We start from the raw sequence: 23,648 nt of genomic DNA on the forward strand, positions 1-23,648 counted from the left end.
TAAATATCTTAATCAAATTTACAGGATGACAGCTCACAAGAAAATGAAACATTATTCAGAGTACAAATTGTTATACTTAAGGACATATTTCTTCAAGGTAGAAGGTGGTGAATGCAAATTAATAGCCTCCCAGTGGTGGTAGTGGAGTCATATACAAACAGAATTCAAGAAAGCCTGAAAAATGCAGAGGATCCTTAGAGTTAAAACCAGAGATCAAGTAGACTACATGCAACAGGATAGTAATGTTGATAATGGATAGACCAGATGAGTCTCCTGGTCTTTATCTGCTATTATATTCTCTGCTTCAGCAAAAATCAGAACATAAGAAGTTGCCATACCAAGGGTCCATCAAGCCCAGCATCCTGTTTCCAACAGTGGCCAATCCAGGTTGCAAGTACCTGGCAAGTACCTAAACATTAAGTAGGTCCCATGATATTAATGCCAGTAATAGCAGTGGCTATTCCCTAAGCCAACTTGATTAATAGCAGTTAATGGACTTTTCCAATAACTTATTCTAACCTTTTTTAAACCCAGCTTCACTAACTGCCCTAAACACATCCTCTAGCAACTAATTCCAGAGCTTAATTGTATGTTGAGTGAAAAATAATTTTCTCCGATTTGTTTTAAATGTGCTAATTGCTAACTTCATGGCGTGCCCCCTAATCTTTCTATTATCCAAAAGAGTAAATAACAGATTCACATTTACCCATCCTAGAGCTCTCATGATTTTATAGACCTTTATCATACCCCCCCCCCCCCCCAACAATCTCTTCTCTAGGCTGAACAGCTCTAACCTCTTTAGCCTTTCCTCATAAGAGAGCCATTCCATCCCCTTTATCATTTTGGTCGCCTTCTCTGTACCTTCTGCAGTGCAACTATATCTTTTTTCAGATGCGGCAATCAGAATTGTACACAGTACTCAAGGTGCGGTCTTCACCATGGAGTGATACAGAGGCATTATGACATTATGGGCCGGATTTTAAATGCCCTGCGCGCGTAAATCCAGCCGGCGTAAATCTGGCAACAAAGGTGGGGGGGGGGGGGGGTTTTAGAAAGGGCCGGGGGGGGGGGGGGGCATGGGTTAGGTAGGGGAAGGGAGGGGAGGGGAAGGCGAAGGAAAGTTCCCTCCGAGGCTGCTCCGATTTCGGAGCGGCCTTGGAGGGAACTGGCAGCGCGCACCGGGCTCGGCACGTGCAGGTTGCACAAATGCGCACCCCCTTGCACGCGCCGACCCCGGATTTTATAAGATACGGTACGCCCTCGCGCAAATTTATAAAATCTACCCCTATCTGTTTTATTCATCATTCTCTTCCTAATAATTCCTAACATTCTGTTTGCTTTTCTGACTGCCACAGCACACTGAACAGGCGATTTTCATGTATTATCCACTATGACGCCTAGATCTCTACAGCAAGGGTTATTTTTCCCTATATGCATCACCTTCCACTTGTCCACATTAAATTTCATCTGCCATTTGGATGCTCAATCTTCCAGTCTTGCAAGGTTCTCCTGCAATTTATTAACAATCCACTTGTGGTTAACTACTCTGAATAATTTTGTATCATCTGCAAATTTGATAACCTCACTCGTCGTATTCCTTTCCAGATAATTTATATATATATTGAAAAATCACTGGTCCAAGTACAGAGGCCTGAGGCACTCCACTGTTTACCCTTTTCCACCGAGAAAATTGACCATTTAATCCTACTCTCTGTTTCCTGTCTTTTAGCCAGTTTGTAATCCACAAAAGGAAATCGCCTCCTATCCCATGGCTTTTTAGTTTTCTTAGAAGCTTCTCATGAGGGACTTTGTCAAATGTCTTCTGAAAATCCAAATACACTACATTTGCTGGTTCACCTTTATCCACATGTTTATTAACCCCTTAAAAAAAATGAAGCAGGTTTTTTCTGCATCGGGGCATTTACATGTGATAAGCGCTATTAGCTACGTGCTTGTTTTGACCCGCGTTTTGGATGCGCTAATCCCATTACTGCATCTGAAGTTAATCTAGCGTGTCCAAAACGCGTGTTCCGCCGTGCGTTAAGCTGTGTGTTAGGCTAAGCGCGTTATATTGCATCGGCCTGTACATGTGAAATAGCTTTCCATGATATAGACCTCTTTTCTGCTATTCTACTACTTTTTCTTAATATTTATAATATAAAGGGGTAGATTTTAAAATGTGCGTGCTGCCATGTCCACCCGCTTCCCAGCGCACACACATGGCTGTGCCGATTTTATAACATGCGCACGCCGGGACAGCGTTCAATGGTGCTGTCCCCGCCCACCCCCACTTGAAGAGGCCCGGCAGTTGTGTGCATACCGGGGTTTATGTGTGTGGCCAGGCCTCTTTGAAAATTCTCTCAATGTGTGCAAGGCCCAGGATTTACGCCCATATGCCTTTGAAAATCTGTCGATTGTTTATAAACAGAGAACAAAAACTTTCAAAGCCCATTTTCGCAGGTAAATCGCTATGTACCTGTGGAAATGGGGTCTCTGAAAAATGACCCACCCTATGTGCATAGCAACACTACACATGTAATTTTACCTGTGGTGAAAAGAAGACTTCCCAGGATTGGGTGTGGATAGAGGTTTTGCAAGTATACACATACTTTTACAATATCAAAAGTATGCAGATTGCTTTAATAGGGTTGCCAACTGTCCAGTTTTGGACTGGACAGCCCGGTTTTCAGCCATTCTGTACAGTGTCCAGTCAGAAGTACCAATTGGATGCTAAATGTCCGGTTTTGCAGGTGGATCCTTTTTTCCCCCCACAGCCTCTTACGGGCCGATACAGTAAGGGGCGGTAGAAAGAGGTGCGTTAGTGCCCGGCGCATCCGCATTTGCCGCACGCACAGTTCAGATCACCTACCGCTCGATACTGTATTTAAATGGCATGGAAATGCAAGCCGCGTCCAACCCGCGTCCATGAAGCGCAATCCATTTTACTGTATAGGCGCTATACAGCGCCTATACAGTATCCTGGGTGCGCTGGTACCTGTCATAACCTGCCCAAAGCAACACACCACGCCCCCTACACAAGCATCTCGTGTCACCATCTCCCCTCCCTTGCACTACCTTCCTCCCACCTATCCCCCCCTTCACCCCCCCTTCAACCCTCTCTGCTATCCTTAACCATAAATTATCCTCATCAACAAGTCATTTATGTACATATGTTATATACTATAATCTAATGTTCCATGTAATCCTGTTATTTCTGTTATAATTCGTTATATTTCTTACAATGTTATAATTTATTATATTTATTACAATGTTATAATGTAAAATAGGGCTGTTACTACCCTATTCTTTTAGTTATCTGGAAACCGATGTGATATCTCGATCGAACGTCGGTATATTAAATAAATAAATAAATAAATAAATTTCAAATGACGTTTGAAATGACAGGTACCAGGAAGTGGATGGCTCTCCTACAGACCCCGCTGCCTTGAGCGCCTGGCGCCAGCAAGCCCCAGCAGCCGGCGATCGGAGGCAGGGAGCGCAACCCAAACCAACCCAATCCACAGAAAAAAAATGCTTCTCGCACTTAGCCGCCCAGTTCCACACCAAACCAACCCAAGCCCCAGCAGAGAGAGACGAAATTTCACAGTCCCAAACTTTCCCCCAGCCCCCGCTCACCTGCCCTGGCCGCAGCCACGCAAGCCCCCAGCAGCAGAAGGGCGGCGAGAGAGAGCGGCTTCAGCAGCCCCGCCGGCTAAAGTGAATACGTGCACGCCTGTACGTCCAATATGGACGCTCAAGGCAGCGAAGGCGCATGCGCACACGCCATGACCGGCTGGACGTCGGAGGTCACGGAGTGTGCGCATGCGCCTTTGCTGCCTTGAGCGTCCATATTGGACGTACAGGCGTGTACATATTCATCTTCGCCGGCGGGGCTGCTGAAGCCGCTCTCTCTCGCCGCCCTTCTACTGCTGCTGCTGGGGGCTTGCGTGGCCGGGCCAGGGCAGGTGAGCGGGGGCTGGGGGAAAGTTTGGGACTGTGAAATTTCGTCTCTCTCTGCTTGGGCTTGGATTGGATTGGGTTGGTTTGGTTTGGGACTGGGCGGCTAAGTGTGAGAAGCATTTTTTTTCTGTGGATTGGGTTAGTTTGGTTTGGGACTGGGCGGCTAAGTGCGAGAAGCATTTTTTTTTTCTGTGGATTGGGTTGGTTTGGGACTGGGCAGCTTTTGGTGGTAGAATCAGATAATTACATTCTTGTGATTACAGACAGTGCAATGGAATGTATGGGATCATGCTGAGCCTTAAATACCAAGGTTAAAGCTTTAAATTGAATATGCTGAGCAACCAGTGAACTGCACTAACACAAGGGTCAGGGTAGGCGGTAAATTAGTAGGTTAAAGACGAGGCAAGATAGCAGGCTAAAAAGGCGATAGTCGAGGCGCACTTTACTGTATGGGAGGGAATAGCTAATCGGATCGTTTACATACATATACATGCCGCGGGCAGAAAGGGATATGCGTCGAGTTAAAGAAGTGGTAAGGATTGGTAAAAACAGATAGTGAATCGCGGGTTAGACTTAAGCGGCGAAATTGTGAGTACACAGCGGGTTAGAAACTGGGTAACTGTGGCCGCGCTTTACTGTATCGGCCTGTTAATTAGGCTCCGACCTGCCTTTCTCTTCCTCTATCAGATGAGAGCTGTGCTGTATCCCTGCCTCCTTTCCCATGCTGTGACTGGAGGTGGTGCACTGCCCTCAGCCCCCAGTGGTTCTGCAGATACATGGATACACTGTTTAGGCAGGTCACGGGCAGGATCTAAAATTTATGCAATTGAAGGGGGTACCATTCCCCCAACCCACTCACCGGTCCTCAAGTGTCCAGTCTTGATCTATGGAAAAGTTGGCAACCCTATGTTTTACACAGAATGCACCCACATAAAAAGCAAATGCAAATTTGCATGGTTACTTTTTCTTAGGCACGTTTCAAAGTTAAAGTTTTCCCTTTGAAAAGTGGTGCACAGTCCATGGGAAAAAAGTACCCACGGACTTTGCACTTCCATGAGCAGTTCCAAAATTGCCCTGATAGGGAATTGCACAATAATCTAACAGCAGTGAAGTAATATTTAACGTGAAGGGAACAAAGTTCTACTGGTGAGTCTGCGCTATCATTTAAACATTAATTTACCTTTTGCAATGCAAATCTACAACAGTCTTGCAACAATAGCTGCATTGCTACAGGTCCAGGAAATTAAAAAAATGGCCCATTTCTCTGCACTAAAGAAATCTGATCAGAAACAGATTTAACAAAAAAACCCAAAGAAGACACTTTTATTGAACTAATTTAAGAGCTTTTTTACTAGCTTTTTGCAGCTTAAACTCTTCTTCCGGTCAAAATAAAATGAGGTCAGAGCAACAGATTTTGCCTTAACATATAAATGAATCAGATTACATTACAATAGTGATGCAAATGAGGAAATAGGTGGGGTTGATATGTTACTGAGGGATAAGAAGTTGACAGTGGCACAAAATTATCTCTGGCATTGAGTCTCTGTTAAGTTCTTTTATGTTAGTTTTGAAGTGTTTGATCATTTTAACTTCAAATGTTTTAGGACACTGAGCAAAATCTAGGAACTGACATTTGGTGAATGCTTACATTCTTACAAAAAAAAGAAAGACCTATTGCAAATGCAATCGAATAATTTTGTGTGTTACAAACCCCCCCTCCCCCCCCCCCAAAAAAAACAAAAAACTACCCCAAAGCAACCAAGTTCATCAGAGTGGTTCTCAACCTGGTCCTCGAGGACTGCCTGGCCAGCCTGATTTCATAATATCCATGAAGAATATCTAAGAAAAGAAGGAATGGGAGAGAATCCACCAGCACACATGGAGAAAGAAGCAACAGAATTTGCAAAACAAGAACAAAAAAACCCAAAACAACTTTTTAAAGAGCTAGACTGGCCAAAAAAAAAGTTAAACAGCAAAAGCAAAATTATAGCAGGAAGTACAGAGAATTAGTTCAGCAACCACATGTAGATTAAAAAATCTAACACAGGTTAAGGAGCACTGAACTTGAATCTAAATATGAGATATTGATAATTGCAGTGTAGGACAATGGACTATAGACAATTTGGTTCATAGCCACCATAGAAAAAAACTGGTAAAACAGACAAATGCAGATTCTGTAAAACAGAAAAACGGTGAGATCACAACTGACAGAAGTGCAGAAAATTAAAAAGCTGCAATTACTTGGGATATTCCCGTTACAACTGATAAAAAGCTTGATACAAGAAAACCTTTTTGTGGTAAAGGAAAATGCACAAGAATGGCACTAATAGAAGTGTCTATATCAAGTGACTATTCTACACAATAAATGGCAAAAGATAAAAATCCTCAAATGCTTAGAAATGCAATCATAGATCAGTAAAATGTGGTTGAAAGATATAGATATAGTCCTAACTGTACTGGGTGCTACGAGCCTGATTAAAAAGAACTTCCTAATGCACCTTGATATGTTGCTTGTACATATTACATCCTATGTATGACTCCAGAAGGAAGCTCTTTGGCACAATGCAAATACTAAGAAGAGCATTAGCAGTAAATTTGAGAGGCAGATCTTATCCAACACATCCTGGTTTACAAGTAAGGTCCACCCTAAGCCCAAATCTAACTCATCTGGAGGGATTGTCCCCATAGACAGAAAATACTTGATGTCCATACTGCTGATGTTCCACGCTATTTATTTATTTACAGTAATTAATAGACTTCTCATAAAGCGAATCTCCTGGTGAGCAGGGTACAACATAACATAAAACAAAATTTCAAGCAATAAAACACTTAGATACAATTATGCTCATAAATGTACATACCTCTGGCAGAATTTGTAAGATGTGTATCATCATAAGAAAACAAGATTGATCAGATAAAACCTACATCTTTTATTTTTAATGTGATTCAAATTAAAATATTTTATGCATCACAGAAAGCAAATGTTGCTTACCTGATGTAACAGGTGTTCTCACAGGACAGCAGGATGTTAGTCCTCACAAATGGGTGACATCGAGGATGGAGCCCACCACGGAAAACTTCTGTCAAAGTTTAAACAGAACTTTGACTGGCCCCTACTGGGCATGCCCAGCAAGGCACTGACCCTGCAGCCAGCAGGGGTCTCCCTTCAGTCTGATGTTCAAAGCTACAGGCAGTGCCTAGAAAGTAAAAACAAAACAAACCCAACACCGCGGGGTGGCGGGCGGGTTTCGTGAGGACTAACATCCTGCTGTCCTGTGAGAACACCTGTTACATCAGGTAAGCAACATTTGCTTTCTCACAGGACAAGCAGGATGGTTGTCCTCACAAATGGGTGAGTACCGAGCTGAGGATGTCCTGACTTGCACCAAATGCACCCAACGACGTGCAACAGGCACTACAACTGGGGTGGAATTTGGTAAAGGGCATCCGCACCCTCCCGGGAAGGTGGAAGGGTGTTGGTACATCACGTTGGAAAAAGGTTACGCAAGACAGATTGGCCGAAGATGGAGTCCTGTCTTCCAGCTTTGTCCAAACAATAGTGGGCTGCAAAGGTATGGAGAGAACTCCAGGTTGCAGCCCTGCAGATGTCAGGAAGCGGCACCGATCGAAGGTGTGCCACTGACGTAGCCATGGCCCTCACAGAGTGTGCTTTGACACGGTCTTGAAAAGGAATGCCCGCTTGCTCATAGCAGAAAGCAATGGAGTCCGCCAACCAGGAGGAAAGAGCCTGCTTACCCACAGGTTGTCCTAACTTGTTAGGATGGAAAGAGACAAATAATTGAGTGCTCTTCCTGTGAGCAACTGTACGGTCTAGATAAAAAGCTAGAGCTCGTTTACAGTCTAGGGTATGCAGAGTTTGTTCCCCGGAGTTGGAGTGGGGCCTGGGAAAAAAGATAGGTAGTATTATGGATTGATTGATATGAAACTCAGAAACTACCTTAGGTAAAAATTTAGGGTGAGTGCGGAGTACCGCCCGGTCCTGCAGGAGTTTAGTGTAAGGCGGATAGGTAACTAGGGCCTGTAATTCACTAACCCTGCGAGCTGAAGTAATAGCCAAAAGGAATAACACTTTCCATGTGAGATACTTTAACTCACAGGAGTGCAGAGGTTCGAAAGGAGGTTTCATTAGACAACCAAGAACCAGATTAAGGTCCCAGGATGGGGCCGGAGGCCGTAAGGGTGGCTTCAGATGGAGCAAGCCTTTAAGAAAACGTGTTACTAGGGGTTGTACTGAAATAGGGACACCCTGTACACCTTTATGGAAGGCGGCTACCGCACTGACATGCATCCTAATGGAAGAGGTTTTAAGACCTGATTCAGAGAGATGCCATAAATAGTCCAAGAATTTGGAAATTGGACAGGAAAGGGGATCAAGGGACTGAGAAGTGCACCATGATGTGTACCTTTTCCATTTGTATGAGTAAGATTTTCTTGTGGAAGGCTTTCGTGAAGCTATCAGGACTCGAGAAACGGAATCTGAAAGGTTGAAAGGCTGAAGGACTAACCTTTCAACATCCATGCCGTCAGGGACAAGGCTTGGAGGTTGGGATGGAGGAGGCATCCGTCGTTTTGAGTGAGCAGATGCGGGTCCTTTCCCAGAGGAATGTGCCTGCGGATGGAGAGATCCTGGAGTATTGGAAACCATACTTGGCGTGGCCAGTAAGGTGCTATCAGGATCATGGTTCCTCCGTCCTGGCGTAGCTTCACGAGAGTCTTTGACACAAGAGGAAGTGGGGGGGAATGCGTAGAGCAGACCGGTTGTCCACTTGAGGGAGAATGCATCCCTCGGCCGAGAGTTCTGGCTCCGAATGAGAGAGCAGTAATCATCCACTTTGTGGTTCTGAGGGGACGCAAAGAGGTCTATGCGGGGAGAACCCCACTTGTGAAACAGAGAGGTCGCTATCAGAGGATCGAGTGACCACTCGTGCGGTCGGAAGACACGGCTCAGCCGGTCTGCCAATACATTGTCTACTCCCGGCAGGTAAGTGGCCCTGAGGTACATGGAGTGGGAGAGGGCTTCCGCCCAGATCTGCGCAGCTTCCTGACACAGAAGGAAGGAGCCTGTGCCTCCCTGCTTGTTTATGTACCACATGGCCACTTGGTTGTCCGTCTGGATTAAGATTATCTGATGAAAGAGATGATCTTTGAAAGTGCGGAGCGCATAGCGGATTGCTCGAAGTTCCAGGAAATTGATCTGGTGTTCGGCTTCCTCGTTGGACCATAACCCTTGGGTTTGAAAGTTGTCCACATGGGCTCCCCAACCAATGTGAGAAGCGTCGGTGGTTAGGATTACTTGCGGATCCGGTGGAAGAAAGGGTAAGCCCTGAAGGAGGTTGACCTGAGTCGTCCACCAGGTTAAGGATAGGCGCAGCGCTTGTGTGACTGTGACTATGGAGGACAGAGGCTGAAAAGCTTGAATCCATTGGTGTCGTAGAGTCCATTGTGTTACTCTCATGGCTAGTCGGGTCATGGGAGTGACTTGAACCGAGGATGCCATGTGTCCTAGGAGAATGAGGAACTGGCGAGCCGTGGCCGTGTCTTGAGACTGGAGCTGGTGAGCTAGGGACATGAGAGTTTGGACCCGTTGAAGCGGAAGGTAGGCCTTTGCCTGTAAGGTGTCCAAGTCTGCCCCAATGAAAGATAAGGTTTGAGATGGGACGAAGCAAGATTTCTCGTAATTGACAAGAAACCCTAAGGAAAGGAGTGTGTTGATTGTCAATTGTAGGGAGGACCGGGCAATCTGAGGGGTGGAGGCCCTGATTAGCCAATCGTCCAGATAGGGGTATACGTGGACACCTTCCTTCCTGAGGAATGCTGCTACAACTACGAGGCATTTGGTGAAGACTCGTGGAGCAGATGCCAGACCGAAAGGCAGTACTCGGTATTGATAATGGTCGCGGCCTACTAGAAACCGCAGATATTTGCGATGGGATTGTGTTATCGCAATATGGGTATAAGCTTCCTTGAGGTCGAGGGAGCATAGCCAATCCCCTTTTTGCAGCAGAGGGAGTAACGTGCCCAGGGTTACCATCTTGAACTTTTCTTTTTGAAGGTACTTGTTGAGGGCCCGAAGGTCCAAAATTGGACGTAGCCCTCCTGACTTCTTTGGAATTAGGAAGTACCTGGAGTAAAATCCCTTGCCTCGTTGAGAGGGAGGGACAGGTTCTATAGCATTTGATTGCAAAAGGAGGGATACTTCCTGTTGTAATTGAGTGAAGTGGCTGGATAGACTCCACGCTTGAAGAGGCGGGGAGTCTGTCGGAAGAGTTATGAAATTGAGGTGGTAACCCTGTGCGATAATTGCCAGCACCCACTGGTCTGAGGTAATCCGTATCCAATGCTGTAAAAAGTGGCACAGACGACCCCCCACAGGGATGTGGGGGAGTGGGATATGGCATGTGCTCCGTGTCGGGAAGTCAAAGGCCTGCCGCAGGCCCGGGAGGTGGGGCTACAGCAGGTCTTTGTTTCCGAGGTTGGCGTAGCTGAGGTCTGGTGGAGGATCGAGCCGGACGAGGCCTAGTCGACCGAGGGTAATAACGACGTGGCCGAAAGAATGACTTTTTAGAGTCCTTCTTAGGTGGTGGTTTGGAGGATACCTCAGATGGAACAGACGAAAGTTGTTTCAACGTCTCGTGGTGATCCTTCAATTCCGCCACAATCTGTTGAATCTGTTCTCCGAACAGATTGTCCCCCAAGCAGGGTAAATCGGCTAGACGATCCTGGACATCTGGGCGAAGGTTGGATGATTTTAACCAAGCCCAACGTCTGGCTGAGATGGCAGTAGCTGAGACTTTCGTGGAAGCATCGAAGATATCGTAGGCCGTTCTGATCTCGTGCTTCCCAGCTTCAAATCCTTTGTGAAGGAGGGCTTGAAGCTGTGGCTGGTATTGGTCCGGTAATGTGTCAGCGTAGTCCTGCATCTGTTTAAGGATAGCTCTGTTGTATTGAGTCATATAAAGTTGGTATGAAGCTATGCGAGATATCAACATAGCCCCATGATACACTTTCCTTCCCACACTATCAAGGAATTTGTTGTCCTTGATAGGGGGAGTGGAAGAGTGTGGTTTTAGGCGCTTGGCCTTCTTTTGCGCAGACTCAACTACAACAGAGCGATGATCCAGTTGAGACTTCTGAAATCCTGGTGCTGACTGAACGAGGTATGTTGAGTCAGCTTTTTTATTAACTGGCGACACAGATGAAGGTGATTCCCAGTTTTTCTTTAAAAGATCCAGAAATACCTGGTGAATGGGGATGGAAGCGATAATTTTTGGAGCATCCAGAAATTGGAGCAGCTCCATCATTTGGTGCCTGTCATCGGTCTCAGATTGCAGCTGAAAAGGCACAATTTCTGACATCTCCTTTACAAAATTTATAAAGGAGAGATCTTCAGGAGGAGATCGTTTTCTACTCTCTGTAGGAGATGGTGGGGATGGTAAATCTGTATCTGAAGATGTATCATCACCCCAGGTATCATAAGGATCATGTAGGGCTTGCAGTCCTGAAGGACCTGGTAGAGGATCCAAAGGCATCGATGGAATCGGTGCTGCAAGCGGAACTGTGAACGGCATCGAGGGCTTCGGGGCTACCGATGGAATCGGTGCCGATCTTGGAATCGATGGAGCCGAAGGATAAATCGGTGGAAAGGTATGTGAAGGCACCGATGGAACGACACCGGACGGGGGAATCCGGAACGGTGTTTCTCCTGTCGATGAATGTCCTTCCGGAGATGATGGTGTAGTCGGTGCTACTGGAATCACCGATGGAAGGGCTCGCATGAGTGCCTCCATACGATTTAGTATCGGTGCCAACGCTTCCACTAGAGGCTCGGTGGTCGGTTCCCTCCTCGGTGGCAGAGTCGGTGCTGAGGTCGGTGCCTGAGGCGGTGCCGGAATCGGTGCCGGAGGCGGTGCCGGTGGAGGCTGGAATCTTCGCATCGCATTCTCGATGGCCTCCTGGACCAGCCGGTCCAGTTCTGCCCGGAGACCAGGGGTAACCATACCCGGCTCGACGGGAGAGGGAGGCTGAGGCAGGGCCGGAAGTACCACCGTAACCGGTGGGATCACGGCCCCCGCACCCCGGGAGGGTGAGGGTTTCCTCGGTGCCTGCGAACGAGACGTGGACGGTGCCAGGTCTGACCGAGGCTTTTTCGTCGGTGGCTCGGCCTGTTCAGAGGTCGATGGTTGTGGATCCTCAACGGGCCGAGACTTGTGCCGTCGATGGCGATGCTTATCCTTCCGATCTCCTCGCCCATCCGGGGAGGGGACAGGAGTCGACGGCCGAGAAGTCATCGGTGGAGGACGGTCACCGGAGGGTTGACGATGGTGGTGCAACTTCGACGGTGCCGGTTCCGATGACGTCGATGCTATCGATGGCGTTGGGGTGGGTGCATGGAAGAGGAGCCCCATCTTCTCCATCCTGGCTTTACGACCCTTAGGTGTCATTAGGGCACATTTAGTGCAAGTCAGGACATCATGCTCACTTCCCAAACATAGAACACAGACCCGATGGGGATCTGTGATTGACATAGTCCGGGTGCAATCCGGACAACGACGGAACCCCGTCGCCATGGCCTAGGGCCAAATTTAGCCGCGGGATTGGTAAGTGCCAACAGGCCTCTAGGGCCAAAATCGACGGCAGTCGATGAAAATCGGCAAAAAACTTACCGGCTTTCGCGGAGGTGACAAAAATTTGTCGAAGGGAGACCCCTGAGGGGCAAATTTTCTTCGGAAAGAAAAAACCGAATTCCTGTCAGGAACGTGGTAAGAGAGCTCCTTTCACCGCGTGGCAGCTGCTGCGCGGAAAAAAGAAGACTGAAGGGAGACCCCTGCTGGCTGCAGGGTCAGTGCCTTGCTGGGCATGCCCAGTAGGGGCCAGTCAAAGTTCTGTTTAAACTTTGACAGAAGTTTTCCGTGGTGGGCTCCATCCTCGATGTCACCCATTTGTGAGGACAACCATCCTGCTTGTCCTGTGAGAATAGCACAAACCACAGGAAATAATAAAATGGTCCTGTTCAAAAGTTTACATACCCTTGAATGTTTGGGCTGATAACATACACTCAAGGTGACACAGCAGTGATGGGTAGGTATCCACACCTGTGCCTTGTGTGACTGTAATTAGTGACTGTGTATAGTCAATGAGATTCTTAGCTCTTGAGAAACCCTTGGCATTTCATCCAAGGCTGCACTGCCTTTGATGATTACTGAAGCATGGGGAAAGCAAAAGAACTGTCAAAGGATCTGTGAGCAAAAGTAGTTCAACTAAATCAGGAAAGGAGATAAAAAGATATCCAAAGATTTGAAAATGCCAATCAGTACTGTTCAAACTCTGATCAAAAAGTGAAAAATTATGGGTTCAGTTAATACCAAGCCAAACTAAGAAAGGTTTAAGCCACAACTGCCAGGAAAATTTGTCAAGATGCAAACAACTACTGAAATACAGCCTTCTCTGAAACAAAGTGGTGAAATGGGTGTTTCAGCAGGCACAATAAGGAGATACTTTAACAAAATAGGCTGCCTGGTCGAGATGCCAGAAAAAAGCCTCTGCTGCATCAACGCCACAAAACAGCCCGCTTACAATATGCCAAACAGCACCTAGAGAAGCCTCAAAACTTCTGGAACAAAATAATTTGGAGTGATGAGACCAAAATGGAACTTTATGGTCACAACCATAAATGCTATGTTTGGAGAGGAGTCAACATTATCCCTACCATGAAGCATGGAGGTGGATCTCTGCTGATTTGGGGGGTATGAGCTACAGCAGCACAGGGAATTGATTCTAAATTGATGGCAGGATGAATGCAGCATCTTATAAGAAAATATTGGAAGAGAATTTGCATTCATCAGCCAGGAAGCTGAGCTTGGGGCGCACTTGGACTTTCCAACATTACAATGATCTGAAACATAAGGCCAAGTCGTCCCTTCAGTGGCTGCAGCAAAAGAAAGTGAAGGTTCTGGAGTGGCCATCAGAGTCTTCTGACTTCAACATCAGTGAGCCACTTTGAGGAGAACTCAAACATGCAGCTCATGCTAGACATCCAAAGAATATACAGGATCTTTTTGCCAAGAGAAATTAAAGGGCCTCATTCATAACTATCACAAAAGACTTCAAGCTATCATTTATGCAAAAAGGGGGCAATACACAATATTAAGACTTAAGAGGATAACTTTCAAACAGCCACGTGGGTGTACATGTATGTGTGAATGCTGGCTTGCGCCCAGAGACTTGGCCATTTTATAACATGCACCTATATGTGCATGTGATATAAAATTGGCTATACGCGCACAATTTTACACGTCTGCGCAAATGCTGGCTCTACCATGTAAGTGTGTGTGGGGGGGGGGGGGGGAGGAGGGTTATTAGATATGCATGCTGATGCAATACCCCTTTTTCCCAGTTCGCTCAGTTAACGGATCAAATTTCCTAACCCCCTTCCCCCGATATTTAACCTCCCTTTTACCCCCGACCCTTAAAATCCCGCTAATGCGTGAACGCATGGATAGGGACATGCTGGGCATGCTCAGTGTTTTCTGTGCCGGGCTCCCTCTGTCATCACTCACTTGTGAGGACTACCATCCTGCTTGCCCTAGGAGAAGTAAAGTTACGTGGTAGGCGACCCCGGCACACACTTGTGCTCATTTCATTATGGGCAGATTTCAAAGTAACTTACCGAACGCCCATGTCCCGCCCACGCTCTGCGCAGGCCACACCCACACCCCACTTTTACATTTTTTTGATTTGTGCGTGTACCGGGAGATAAGCATGTATTTGCGCACTTTTTAAAATCCGCACAGCGCGCAGCAGCCCTAGACACGTGCATATCTCCCGGCTTTGGCATGCGTAGGGCTTTTAAAATCAACCTCCAAGGGCATGTAAACTTTTGAACAGGACTATGTTATTATTTCCTTTATTGCTACAGTTTGTTTAATGATTGTGATATTCTGTGATGAATAAAATATTTTTAACTTGAAACATATTAAAAATAACAAACGTGTTTTGTCTTATCACTCATGTTTTCTTAAAATGCCTTACATCTTACAAACTCTGTCAGGGGTATGTAAACATATGAGCACAACTGTACGTATTAAAACAGATACATCTTCAACTGTTTTTGAAACGGTTTATAATCTACAACGGCATGTGGTTCAGGCGGGAGCTCATTCCAAATGGATGGATCCACTATGGATAACGCTCTCCTCCTTGTAGACTCTAGCTGGCCAAGTGCCATAAAGACTGTGTGGAACTGAGCAAAGTTACAACATTACATTCGCACAGGGTTAAATAAGGCTCCCATCTGTTATGGGAGTCTATATAATACACAGTTATACAATTTACACTAGCTAAAAGGTTGTTGAAATACAAATTCTTCACTTAATTTTGAAGGGACACGCCCTTCCTGCCACATAAGATGCTATTTAAGTTCCAGAACTATACATCATTTTGTCTGCACAATGCCTAATTATAGGTCACACAAGCTGGGTAATTTTCCTTGAACCTGTTTTCAGATTAGACATTTCACCTTTGGCACAGATATAATCTATCACTAGAGATTTAGGAATTGGAACTATTTGGCATACAGCATGGTAAACTAGTAAGAAAACCTGCTGTGTGTATTAGGTTAGCCAGAACCCACAAGTCTGAAATGGAAGGAACAGCTGTTAAAGTCACACACAAAGCCCATTGTGTCTTTTCCATGCTATTATGCAATGTAAAAAGGTTATTCTAACTTTCAGTTTCAGCCTTTCGGTCTGCATGCTATGGTGGGGTACGTATGATACTTTTGCTTCCCACAGGAAATCTCTTGGCTTCAGCTACTTTCTCTGGCAGGGGAGCGCATCAGCTGACTCATCACTCAGGGACCTCATGGTTGCCATTTTCTCTCTGGTCCTAACAATGGGACTCTGCAAAAGAATGTCTCTTCAAAACATCTACTAAGATATCTAAAGATGGATTCTACAGAAATCTCTCAGAAATTTAAAAAAGATTTTTTTTTTAGACTATTTCTCCGAAGAACTGAAACTTTGTGAAAATGTGATTATAATAGTTATGATTAGTCCCGTGTTCATAACATATGAATTCCAAGACATCTATGCATCTATGCAGTTATTTAACAAAGATATATATATATTTATATATTGATTTGATTGTAAAGTGCAAGATGTAAAGCAATTTTTGAAAGACACCAAGCAGTTGAGAGAATGGTTAACAAGAACATTACAACAACAGGAGCAAAGGCTAAAGTTCAGGACATAAAATTAGTGATTACAAAATACTTTGTGAAAACTGTTAAAGGCAGAATCAAGATACATGAATAAATAATATACCTAATATGCCTCACTTACAGGCCGATACAGTAAGGAGCGGTAGGGAGAGCTGCGTTAGTGCTGGGCGCACCCGCGGTTGCCGCACGCACAGTGCAGCTCACCTACCGCTCGATACTGTATGTAAATAGCTTGCAAATGCAAGCTGCGTCTAAGAAGCGTCCGTGAAGCGTTAGGCCCGTGCAACCCATTTTACTGTATAGAGCGCTATACAGTATCCTGGGTGTGCTGGCCTAACGCTTCACGGACACGCTGGTACCTGTCATTTCAAATGACATTTGAAATGACAGGTACCAAGAAGTGGACGGTTCTCCTACGCTCGGGATTGCCAGTCTTCTCTCCTCTCCTCCCAAAGCAAGCAATGAAAGTGGAAAAAACGAAAAAAAAAAAAGCAAAAAAAAAAAAAGTAGCAAGAGAGAGAGGGGAGAGAGGACGGGCAATCCTACGCTCGGGATTGCCAGTCCTCTCTCCCCTCCTCCCGAAGCAAGGCGCGAAAAGCAGCCTTGCTCCGGGAGGAGGGGAGAGAGGACTGGCAGTGAAAAGCAACTAAGCGACTTACTTTTTTTGCAGCCCCCCTCCGGAGACGGACATCGGCGAAGACGGACCCCCTGCCTCCAGCTGCCCACGAAGACGGATGCCTGCACGGGCAAAAGCGGCCCCCTGTGCGTGCAATTGGGCCACTCAAGATGTGACGTCACGACGTTTGGCGTCACGGCATGTGACGTCACGTCTTGAGCAGCCAATTGCACGCACAGGGGTCGCTTTCACCCGTGCGATGCGTCCATCTTCGCGGGCAGCTGGAGGCAGGGGAGCCACGGTCCCTCGTCGCCAATGTCGACTCCGGAGGGGGGGCTGCAAAAAAAGTAAGTCGCTTCGTTGCTTTTCACTAATGGTCCTCTCTCCCCTCCTCCCGAAGCAAGGCTGCTTTTCACGCCTTGCTTCGGGAGGAGGGGAGAGAGGACTGGCAATCCCGAGCGTAGGATTGCCCGTCCTCTCTCCCCTGCAACTTTTTTTTTTTTCGATTTTTTCTGCTTTCGTTGCTTCGGGAGGAGGGGAGAGGACTGGGCTGCCCCGGAGACCAGCACCCATGGATGCGGCCAAGGCAGGTGAGCGGGGGCTGGGGGAAAGTTTGCCGCCTACCCTTACCCCTGCCTCTAACGCAGGGGTAAGGGTAGGCGGTAAGTTAGCAGGTTAAACGCGCGGCAAAACAGGAGGGTAAAAAAGCGATAGTCGGGGCGCGCGTTACTGTATGGGAGGGAATAGCTAATTCGATCGTTTTCATGTAATATACATGCCGCGGGCGGAAGGGGTTACCCGGTGATTTAAGGACGTGGTAAGAGTAGGTTAAAGGGGATTGTGTATGGCAGGAAGGGCTAACACGGCCGAAAAGTGGGTAGAAAGCGGGTAAGGAGCGGGGTAACCGCGGCCGCACTTTACTATATTGACCTGTTAGAGAATAGCCACTGCCATTAGCAATGGTTACATGGAATAGACTTAGTTTTTGGGTACTTGCCAGGTTCTTATGTCCTGGATTGGCCACTGTTGGAAACAGGATGCTGGGCTTGATGGACCCTTGGGTCTGACCCAGCATGGCATTTTCTTATGTTCTTACATGTTTTTGCTTATTCAGAATATCTTGAATGTAACAAACAGGAACTATGCAAGAATTGCACCTTATTTTCTGTACAATACTTAACTGGAATTTGAGTATCCTTTACATTTTCCTGTATTTGGGCTATAATTTATTAAAACAGAAAATAAACTATGTTTTACTTTAATGCATGTCTCACCGATATGGGCTCCTTACTTTGTCTTTCAAAAGCCCCAATGCAATAAGATGCATGTGATTCTGTGCATATTTTTGTGTGTAAAACTTTACTCCAAATTTGGCACATAAAAATATGCACACAAACATGAGTAAAACCATGTACACAGGTTAGCACTCCTCCATGCAAATCTCATGTTACTCAAGGCATTAGCTATTACACCATAGTGCAGAGAGGTGCGTAGGCGTAACATGTTTTCTTAACACCAGAAATTTAACTCCTGGTCAGAGACTGAATAACGTTTCTGGGGCTAGTGTAAGTCTATAGGGGATGAACCTGGAGTTCATGGTACAGAGGTCTTGTTCTTGGGATTTATGCGCATAAAATATGATTTGGCTGAGGTTTAGCACACACATCTTACTCACATCCTATTACATCAGAGCTGAAGGAAGGCTAAGGGAAGTTGGGGAGTGCCTTGAAAGGAGCAATCATTTCTTTTTTTTATATTTCTTTACTGAGTGGCTGCTATCAGTTGGCATTTACATTTTGTTGATAAGAGACGTAATGCAAACGGAGATTCACAACTGTCTGAAGATTTAAAAAAAAAAAAAAAAAAAAAAAAAATACTTGGCAAATTCTGGGCCAAAGATGGAGAGTGTATATTTAAGCTGCCAGACACAATCACACTAATTGCTGCTTTCAGGTACAACTATTAATTTTGTTACTTCTGTTTTGACTAGTATCCTCCCAGGAACTGCTAGTTTTGGTCACGTTAAGATGTATGGTATGCTTACATGTGTTGATTTGCTGCTGCTTGTAGATACTTATGTACATTACTGATGCTTTATTCGATGCTTTACATTTTATGTCTGAGATTATGAATGTTTTTATGAATGTTTCACTGACAGTTCTGGGAAGAGGCCATCTGTTACCAACTGACCAGCACTCATCACACCTGCTGGCTCCTCTTCTGTTCCGACATTCAACCCCTGTCCTGGAGCTCGGCTGTGAGTTTCCTGGTGATGTCAAGGGGGGGCGATGGTTAAAGGCCTACGAGAACACCAGAGCCATGAAACGCCCTTCATCATGCGTGCGAAGGGGCACGACAACGGAGCTCCTTTGTGCGCATCTTTGCAGAGTCTAAGCAGTACACTGCTTTAACATTCTTTACTTCCTTATCCCTGGTTCTTCTTTTAGGGGAAACAATGATCACATCAGATGATTTCACTATCCCAGAACTAGTTCCTCTCATTTCAATCTCAGACCAAATCACTCTAATGTAGTGTGTCACAGTGTCATCCACTATTTTACTTTCTGGTCTAACAATCATGTTGGCAAATGCTCAATCTATATAAAAAAACAAACCCAATCTATTATTTATGATCAGACAAATCCCCAGATTAAATAATACATTAGTTTCTGCCAAGTTCAATCAGATCTGTTAACCTGGGTATTCTATTATCTTAGTTCACAATTCAGAAAGAGGCACAGGCCTGCTAGAGGAAACTGTTCATCTTCTCTCTTTCTCCAAACTCACTACTTGTTTCTCTGACCCTGTCCCTACCCAATTCCTCAGCTCTATCTCCACTGCAGTTATGCCTTCCATCTGTCACATCTTCTATCTATCATTCTCCACTCTTACTGTTTCTGCTGCCTTCAAACGTGCTGTAATCCTACCACTCGTTAAAAATACCCTCACTAAATACTACCTGTCCTGCCAACTATAGTCTAACTTCCCTTTTGCCTCCAAACGTCTTGAACGTGCTATGCTATTCACTGCTGCTGTCTTGACTTTCTTACATCTCAAGCCATTCTTGATCTACTCCAGTATGGTTTTTGCCTTCTACATTCAATGGAAACAGCCCTCACCGAAGTTTCCAAAGACCTGTTTATGGCTAAAACCAAAAGGTCTTTACTCTGTCATTATCCTCTTTCACGATGACCAGTTTCTGCTTTCTGCAGTCTGAAACTTTTCCAGTTGCCATGACAGCTCTAACCTCGAAACAAATTGTCAAACTCAAATATGATCGCACTTTAAATCTGATCTCTCTCAGTCCTACGTATTTCTCTTATAATCCCACTCTCCTGAACACTAAAACAGTACCATGATCAGACCACAGTTTAATTTCCTTAATTGTTTATCCATGCTCACAACAGAGTCAAATTCTGGCCAGCAAGTAAAATTTAAGCAGGGTCATATTGAGGTGGATGCCTTTAAAGAACATCTATTACCTCTCTTACTGGAGTCCCAACAGGGGATGTAGCAACACTGACAAACACTTGGCACCTATTCAAAATTGCTATTGACAAGCTAGCACCTCTGAGCTGTCTTAAGCAAGTGCTTTGGGTCACTAAGATGGTACAACTTGCCAAAAAAGCTGTAAGAAAATCAAAGCATCATTGGCATAAAAAACAGACTGCTGCTAATAAAGGAAAATACTCAGCTTCCTTAAGTAAGTACACAGCCCACATCAAGGAGGCTAAATAAAGCATATTATGCAGAAAAATATGCTACATAGATAATAATCCTAAAGAATTATTTAGGATCATGCAACATCTTACTCACCACTCTACTGAGGTGACCAGTAAGCCTGTGCCAGTTATATCTTGTGATGACCACATCATCATCATCTTTCTGAAAAAATTGGAGATATGTGGATAATTTGGTCCAGATCAAGTAATGTCTCCAGCTACCCAGCCTATATTGGAGGTGGCAAAATGGGAGCATTTTTCTCCAAGATCCTGTTTTGAGATCACTCATCTCTCTCTACATTGTAAGAATATTAGGGGCTCCGGGTGATAATTTCAGCACAACTGCACACTGTGCAAGCTACAATGCATGCATGGACTAGCAAAGGCTCCTCCCGCTCCTCCCCAAGGCTCCTCCCTCTCCTCCACCCTATTTAACATTTACCTCCTGCCACTCTGTCAGTTACTATCTGAAGTCAGCCTCAAATTCTACCTCTATGTAGATGATGTTCAAATCATCATACCAATACAAGAATCCTTATCCACCACGCTAAAATATTGGGAGAAATACCTCACATCCATCAAGTCCCTACTCACCAATTTACACCTTGCCCTTAATTCCTCAAAAACTAAACTCCTCCTCATCCACAACCACCAAACTCACAAACTCCTATCTCCCAACGACTCTGCTGCGAGTACCTTCGCCTCACAGCTTCCAGTACGAAACCTAGGTGTTCTAATTGATCCACACCTAAACCTAAAAAAACACATCAACTCCGTCCTAAAAGGCGGCTTCTATAAGCTTAACTTCTTAAAAAAGCTCAAACCCCTAACTCCATACTCACGACCTCAAAACAGTCATCCAAGCCACCCTAGTTTCCAAACTGGACTACTGCAACTCACTGTACCTAGGCCTCCCCTACTCCTCTATCAAACCCCTTCAAATGTTACAGAACGCCACCGCCAGAATAATCATGAACGCACGCAAATCAGATCACATAACCCCCCTCCTAAAAGACCTCCACTGGCTCCCCATCCCATCATGCATCCTATTCAAGACCCTCACCATCATACACAAATCCATCCACAAAAGTAACTCCTCCTGGCTCAGCGAACCCTTCAGATTCACACACTCCTCCCGCCCAACCAGAACAAACCGTAAAGGTACACTATACATCCCACCCCTCAAAAAAGCCTGCCTCACATCAACAAGGGACCGTGCCCTATCAATAGCTGTCCCCACTCACTGGAATGCTCTATCGACAAACCTCCGCCTCGAGCCCTGCCCAAACAAATTCAGGAAAATGCTGAAACTTGGCTTTTCCACCAGGCATATCCTGACTAGTTCCCTTTAACCACTGCCACCTTCACCACCTCACCTTGCAATTAACCCTCACCGCCCTTAGCACTATGTTAATACGTTAATATGTAAATATCTTTAACCCTTTAGTTTCAACTTTTCAGGCTCACATATAGAGCCTCCATCTAGCTGCAGCACCTTTGTTGCAAATTGTTACTCTTGTTGCTCCCCTTCCCCCCTCCCTGTTTTTTGTATTTTCCACCTTTTGTTCAGATGTAAACCGATATGATGTGCCCTCTAATGTCAGTATAAAAAAAAAAAAGCTGTTAAATAAATAAATAAATAAAAATAGTGTGGGAGGGCTCCAGCCAGAGAAAGAAACGCTGAGCGGAAGAGACCATAGACACTTCTGGACAGGAAGTAATAGCATGCTTCAGTAGTTTCAGACAGGTAGTCAGTGATGGGGCTGGCATAAAGAGCACGCTCCAGCAACAGATGTGATGCAGGTCTTACCAGGGGGCTTTACAACATTCCCAGTCAGTGATGGTAATGGAAGAACAGCAGGCTGAGAATGAGCAGCAAAGAGATCCTGTGAAATCTGACCCACCAGCAAGCAGCTGCTCAGGTGAACAAGGGAGTGGTGGGAGGAGGGAGAAGGGGACAAGTGTAGAGTATGTGCAGGAGGGAGGCAGAGAGGATAAGGAAGTAGACAGTAAAGAGGATGACAAGTGGAGAGTGCAAGGAGAAAGCAAATGTTGCTTACCTGTAACAGGTGTTCTCACAGGACAGCAGGATGTTAGTCCTCACATATGGGTGACATCATCAGGATGGAGTCCAATCACGGAACACTTTTGTCAAAGTTTCTAGAACTTTGACTGGCACCTACTAGGCATGCCCAGGATGGCACTAACCCTGCAACCAGCAGGGGTTCCCCTTCAGTCTTGTTTAAAAGCTATAGTAAGTGCCAAAAAATAAAGTAAGAAAAACGTAACGAACCCAACACCACGGGGTGGCGGGCGGGTTTCGTGAGGACTAACATCCTGCTGTCCTGTGAGAACACCTGTTACAGGTAAGCAACATTTGCTTTCTCACAGGACAAGCAGGAAGGTAGTCCTCACATATGGGTGAGTACAGAGCTAAGGATGTCCGAGAAATGCACCAAACGAACCCAAAAGACGTGCCAATAGGCAGATCACTGGGGTGGAAATTGGCAGAGGACATCCTGAACCCTAATGGGTAGGTGGAAGGGTGTTGGTACCTCAAATTGCGAAAAGGTTGCACAAGACAGACTGGCCAAAGATGGAATCTTGTCTGCCAGCCTTGTCAAGACAATAGTGGGCTGTAAAGGTATGGAGAGAACTCCAGGTAGCAGCCCTACAAATATCAGGAAGGGGCACTGAGCATAGGTGCGCTACTGAAGTTGCCATGGCCCTGACAGAGTGTGCTTTAACACGGTCTTGAAGTGGAATGCCTGCTTGTTGATAACCAGGAGGAAAGAGTCTGCTTACCCACAGGTTGACCCATTCGATTGGGATGGAAAGAAACAAACAGTTGGGTGGATTTCGTGTGGGTAGCTGTATGGTCTAGATAAAATGCTAGAGCCCGTTTATAGTTAAGGGTATGCAGAGCCTGTTCCCCTGGATTGGAATGGGGCCTGGGAAAGAAGGTGGGTAGTATAATGGATTGATTAATGTGAAACTCCGATACTACCTTAGGCAAAAACTTAGGGTGAGTGCGGAGAACTACCCGGTTGTGTAGAAGTTTAGTGTAAGGTGAGTAGGTAACTAGGGCCTGTAACTCACTAAACTCTGAGGG

At 45.6% G+C, this 23,648-nt stretch overlaps 1 protein-coding gene across 1 annotated transcript in view; it reads right to left on the reverse strand.

Annotated features, from left to right (window-relative positions):
- Positions 1-23,648, reverse strand: part of PARD6B (par-6 family cell polarity regulator beta) — a 109,326-nt gene that overhangs the window by 5,794 nt on the left and 79,884 nt on the right. The gene's annotated exons all lie outside the window — the stretch shown is intronic.

Source organism: Rhinatrema bivittatum, chromosome 8 (genome assembly GCF_901001135.1).
Source record: "Rhinatrema bivittatum chromosome 8, aRhiBiv1.1, whole genome shotgun sequence".
In the NCBI taxonomy this organism is placed as follows: domain Eukaryota; kingdom Metazoa; phylum Chordata; class Amphibia; order Gymnophiona; family Rhinatrematidae; genus Rhinatrema; species Rhinatrema bivittatum.